This window comes from Panthera uncia, chromosome F2, assembly GCF_023721935.1.
Source record: "Panthera uncia isolate 11264 chromosome F2, Puncia_PCG_1.0, whole genome shotgun sequence".
Taxonomy (NCBI): Eukaryota; Metazoa; Chordata; class Mammalia; order Carnivora; family Felidae; genus Panthera; species Panthera uncia.
The window spans coordinates 64,212,375-64,218,414 of NC_064812.1; the positions used below are offsets into that span (position 1 = coordinate 64,212,375).

The following is a 6,040-nucleotide window of genomic DNA, read 5'->3' on the forward strand; positions in this document are numbered from 1 at the left end:
TTGTTCATCTATGCAAGTAGTTTTCAAAGAGTGCTCCTCTGACCAAACACAATAATATTATCCAGAAACTTATGAGAAATGCAAATTCTCAGGCTCTACCCGGGGTGTACTGAATTACATATCCTGAAGGTAGAACTTAGTGATCTGGTTTTTAACAAACCCTCCTGGAAATTCTGAGGCCTGCTCAAACTTGAGAATCACTGCTTTATTCAATGCTAATTTGAATATATACTATCATGTTATAATTGATATAATATGACAAAGATTTTTTTTTGCTTGACTAAACCTTAGTTCTCCTAGGCCCATCTGTTTGCACTCCTGTAAAATCCAGTTTTAGTAAGAACTCCACCAAGTAGTTTAACCAACATTTTCCTCTCTCAATATCTCATCACCTTCAATATATGATCAAGTTCCTCATCTTTCTCCATCCCTCAGATGATATTTGATCACCCTGGCCTATCTTCAGCAAGAATCCTGTTTACTCAGAATCCCCTTTACTTCTGGTGTTTCCACTTACTAATTTTCCATCCACTGACCCACACCCTGCTCTTAATCTATAAATTCCCACATGCCCATGCTATATTTGGAGTTGAGCCCCATCTCTCTCCCACACTGTGCAATCCCATTACAGCAGTCCCTACACCTATTGCAGTCTGCCTCACCATCTTTAACAAGTATCATTAAATATTTTTTTAAAAAAACATACACAAATGTATTAAGCATGACTCAAACTCACTATCTGGAAGTTGTGCAGCTGAGTCATTCTTTATATTATATCACAAATATCCTTGTAAATTTCAGTAAAATAATTTTAGGAGTACCAAATCTATAATTGACTCCAATAATTTTTATTAGCATTTTTACAAAGTGAAGAGATTGGCGCTATACATATTTGTCAAAATCAAATTGGAATAACCAAGTTATTTATTTGTAAATATAAGATTAAAAAGAAAGTTAAAAGATAATTTTAATAAACAATAATTCTGGGGGTGCCCGGGTGGCTCAGTCAGTCAAATGGCTGACTCTTGATTTTGCCTCAGGTCATGATTTCATGGTTCATGAAATCAAACCCTGCATCAGGCTGTAGGCAGTCAGTGCAGAGCCTGCTTGGGATTCTCTCTCTCTCCCTGTAACTCTTTTCCTCTCGTTTGCTCTCAAAAACAAATACATAAACATTTAGGGGCAACTGGTGACTCAGTTGGTTAAGCATCTGACTTTGGCTGAGGTCATGATCTCACAGTTTGTGAGTTCAACCCCACATCAGGCTCTGAGCTGACAGTGTGACAGCTGAGAATCCCTGCTTGGGATTCTCTCTCCCCAGCTCTCTCTGCCCCTCCACCCCATCAAAATAAATTTCAAAAAACAAATAAATAAACATTTAAAAAAATAAACGGTAATTCTGAAATTGAAATTGCATTTGTTAACCCTTGTTAATCAGTTTGACTCTTGACTGACATTTATTATTAACATATAGAGGGGCGCCTGGGTGGCTTAGTTGGTTAAGCATCCATCTCTTGATTTTGGCTCCAGTTGTGATCTCACAGTTCACGAGATGGAGCCCTGCGTTGGGCTCTGTGCTGACAGCAGGGAGCCTCTTGGGATCTCTCTCTCTCCTTCTCTCTCTGCCCATCCCTCACTCACTGTCTCTCTCTCTCTCAAAATAAATAAATTAAGAAAATACAGACATCAGCTCATGTGTAGATGGTTAAGTTTTCATAGATTGATTATAATCAGCCACAGCTACTATGTGTAGCCAACCCTTCTAACATTTCAGAAATATATTAATCTAATTTTAAAATAGACTGTTTTTATATATCACACACAAAAATACCTATCTCCGGATTGATAAAGTAATGAATGACAATGTACGACTACCATTAAAAAAATAGTTCAATTTTAAGAAATCATTGAAATCATGTAAACTAATACCAGCAACTTATAAATAGGAAAAATTAATTTCAATGAGATAACATGGACTTTCCCCAGTACTATAACTTTTACCTTACATGCAGTGGATGCTAGTAGCTAATCTCTAAAGGTGTCTTGCAACCAATTTCTTCTCTCCCTATATGCACAGGACACTTTTTAAATCAAGAGTGGAGCACGCTCACTTTAGCGGCAAATATATTGAAATTGAAATGATACAGACAAGATTAACATGGCCCCTGCGTAAGGATGACTCACAAATTTGTGAAGCATTCTATATTTTTGGTGATTGCATATTTTGGTGATTTTTGGTGTGGAGGGGTCAACCTCTCCTCATACCTCTGTGATGTTGGTCTTAGGCCTGGCCACAGTGGTATCTCTGACTTTGGCTACTATTGTCCTGAGCCTTGCTAGGAGGCATCACACTGCTTCCCCCTATGATATGCCCTGTGTCTGTTTCCAAAACAAAAAAAAAAAAAAAACAAAAAAAAGTGAAAAAAAAAAGAAGACTGGAGCTTCTTTCCTCTACCTTTGTTTGAGAAAGACTTTATTTTTCTTTCACTTTTGAAACTGGCTTTCACTGGATGTGGGATTTTCCTGCAGCACTTTAAAGATGCCCCTCTACTGTCATCTTTCTTATATTGTTTCTGACTAGAAGTCTGTTGTTTATCTTATTACTATTCCTCTGTATGTAAGTATTCAGAGATTGAGCTTAAGATTTTCTTTTTGTTTTCAGTTTCCAACAGTTTGAATAAGATGTGCCTAGGCTTGGTGGGTTGTTTTGGTTTTTTTAATGAATTCTTCTTGGTGTTCTTTGAGGTTCTGAGATCTGTGGTTTGATGTCTGACACTAATTTTGAAAATATTCCAGTCATCATTTCTTCAAATATTTTTTTTTGCCCCATTCTCTCTTCCTTTTCCTCTGGGAGTCCAATTATGCATATGTTATACTATTTGATATTATACCATTTGATATCATATGGTCTGTTTGATTTTTCACATTTTCTTCCTCTTTGTTTTTCAATTTGAATAATTTCTATTGACCTATCTTCAAGTTCACTAATTCTTTTCTAAGCTATGTCAAGGCTACTGATTCGCCCATTAAAGTCACTCTTTATCTCTGTTACTTTATTTTTGACTTCTGGCACTTCCATTTGACTTTATCTTATAGTTTCTAACTCTGCTGAAAATGCCTTTCTTATCTTGCGTTTTTCTTTTCCATCAGAGCCTCTAACAAATTAATCGTAGTTATTTTAAGTTTTCTGTCTGATAGTTCCAGCGTTTTTGTCATATCTGAGTCTGGTTCTGATAACCACTTTATCTTTTCAGACTTTGTTTTCCTTGCCCTTTTGTATATCTCATAAAGTTTTTTGTTGTTGTTGTTGTTAGAATCTGGCCATGTTGTACAAAACGCTAGATAATGAAGCAAATAATTTTTTCAAGTTTAGAGATAAGCCTGCCTCTTTTCTGTAAGGTTTGTAGAATGGAGTTTTATATTCATCTAGTCAGAAGTTGGCAGAGTTTGAAGTTTTTTACTACTGTGATTACCCTCAGTGCACTACTGCATCAGATTCTTCTAGTGATATCTTGTGTTTACAGTATGAGTTAATTTACCCATGGATTTTCTCAACACTTGCTCCCTGTTTGGCCCCATATCTTTCCTTTGTACTAGTTTCCCACTGTACATTCCACTGTTACTTATACTCAACAATTGTTAATGTGGTGGTGGGGAGAGAGGCTCATTTTCTGATGCTCTAATTAAACCTCAGGCAGGCACTATGAACATTGTGAGTATGCCCTTTACGGATGTTCCTGCATCTTCTTCAGATGTTAAATTTGGTCTAGCACATATTCATTCCCTCCACCAGGGGTAAAGGTTTTTTCCCCTTGTTTCCCTTCCCCAGCTACAGTAGGTTCCCACCAGTACTCAAGCTCTGGTTTTAGTTGTCCTTTCCCCTATGGATTAAGACTTTTGTTCCATAAGGGAGATAAATCCAGGTAAAGCTGTGGCTGTGCCTGCTGTTCCCTGCCTAAACCAGCACCTTGGGGAAGTGTTCTTGGAATTCTTGTTGGTCTTCTCTGTGAGCACCTGGTAGAGTTCTTAACTGGAAAAGCTGCAAGGGCATGCAATCCTTCCCATGTCTATAGCCTCCTGGGGCTTCATATTCTCCTTCAAGCTCATATTTAGTCTTTAGCAACTCATTAAAAGTTGCTAGCTGAATATTCTTACCAGCTTGTATGTTGTTTGGTGGTATCTGTCCAAGATAAGCAAATGCTTACATTTTATTTTTCCCTGTGGGTACCTCTCTCTCTATAGATTTTAAGTAGGTGATTGTTCAGTGACCTAAGTTTTTGTAAGGGTTTACAAAATGTCAGTAGTACATGATTTGTCCTGTCTTGTCTTATTGTAGAGGTTGGAGAGATGTTTTATACAGCTCTCTAATCTGAGTTGAAACACTCATTTCTCTCCTATAAAAATCATTTGAAAATCACCTTATCTTGTGATTAGCTTTCACCAGTAAAATACAGTGGATGTGACATCCTCAGACTTTGAGACCAGACTTACAGAAGAGTGATAGCTTCCACCAGCTGCCTCTTAGAATTGTAAGCCACTATGAAAGAAATCTAGCCAATCCACTGAAGAGAGAAGCCACATGTAGGAGCCCCAAGGTTCCCAACATGTGAGTGAAGAAGCCATTTTGGGTGATCCAGCCCCATTTGCCATCTGACTGCAATCACATGTAGACCCTAAGCAAGACCAGCAGAATAACCACTCAGCTGAGCCCTAGTCAACACACAGAATCATGCAAAAATAATCAGGTTGTTATTTTGAGCTACTAAGTTTTGAAGTGCTTTGTTATTTAGCAATAGATAGTAAAGCAATGCTCAATAAATATTTGTATTATAAATAAATGAAAATGAGGGGCACCTGGGTGGCTTAGTCAGTTAAGTGTCTGACTTTGGCCCAGGTCATAATCTCGCAGTTCATGGGTTCAAGCCCTGTGATGGGCTCTGTGCTGACAACTTAGAGCCTGGAGCCTGCTTCAGATTCTGTGTCTCCCTCTCCCACTGCCCCTCCCCATCTCATGTTCTCTCTCTCTCTCTCTCTCTCTCTCTCTCTTTCAAGAATAAATAAACATTAAAAAAATTTTTTTAATGTTAAACATATTACTGCAGTGTTTAGATAGGTCTCTAAATACCACATCTGCCTCCTTCTAAGAGTATTAGGTGGCAAATATGTAAGGCAAAGGACTAGGAAGAGAAAACAATCAACCCAGAGAATCTAGCAAATGAAAAGTGTGGTTATTTTTCCCCAAAGGGGATGAAGAATCAGTCTAGAGAATCAATGTGTTGTCTTGACCAAAGCAGACATTCAACAAAATGTAGCCACATGAAGCTCAAAATTAATTTGGGTGGAACTGAGAAGCCATTTGATTTGAATTTAAGGATCTTTCAGAGCCAGTCTTTGTGGATTATATTATTATTCCAAGGAAATTACCCCAAATGTATGTATAATATCTGAAAACATTTCCATGCTTATTTTAATTGGAAACTTGCCTGATTTACTTTAAAAAATATTTGTTTAAAGTTTTAACTACTCTGAAGAGTCAGAAAATGACTAAAAATCGTCAAAACTGACAATTTTACCGACTCAGATAATAAATTATACCGCATACAATCAGTGCTGTTTTCTAACCAGAGCCTCTCTTAGAACTCAATTAAAGTTTAACAAAGAAGTACTAATGAGATGAATGAGTCAAAGACTGGTCAGCACAAAACAAAAATAAATTCCAGGAATTTAGATAAATAGGGCAAGTTCACAATTGGGATAAATTTAGAAACCTCTCTGAAGTATAATATTAGTTCCCTTATCAAGATTTCCTTAAAACAATTACTTTTATAAATCTTCTACTCCTGATGAGAAGAACATTATGATCATAATACTATATAATTTTATAAGATGATGACCCTATCTGCCCCAGGCCTACATAGCTGAAAGTTAATGAAGTGTGCCTTCCCACAGAGACAGATTTCTCAGGCTATAATTGAAGAAACTGTATATACACTTTATGGCACATGAAGTAATTTTTTACACTCTAATTTTAACTTCCAGA

The 6,040-nt window shown here is 37.0% G+C and overlaps 1 non-coding gene across 1 annotated transcript; it reads left to right on the forward strand.

Moving 5' to 3' along the window:
- The first annotated feature begins 2,107 nt into the window (after nt 1-2,107).
- Nucleotides 2,108-2,210, forward strand: LOC125925010 (U6 spliceosomal RNA). Its single transcript, XR_007458664.1, has one exon. It is a non-coding gene; the product is annotated as a U6 spliceosomal RNA (small nuclear RNA).
- The last annotated feature ends 3,830 nt before the right edge of the window (nt 2,211-6,040 follow it).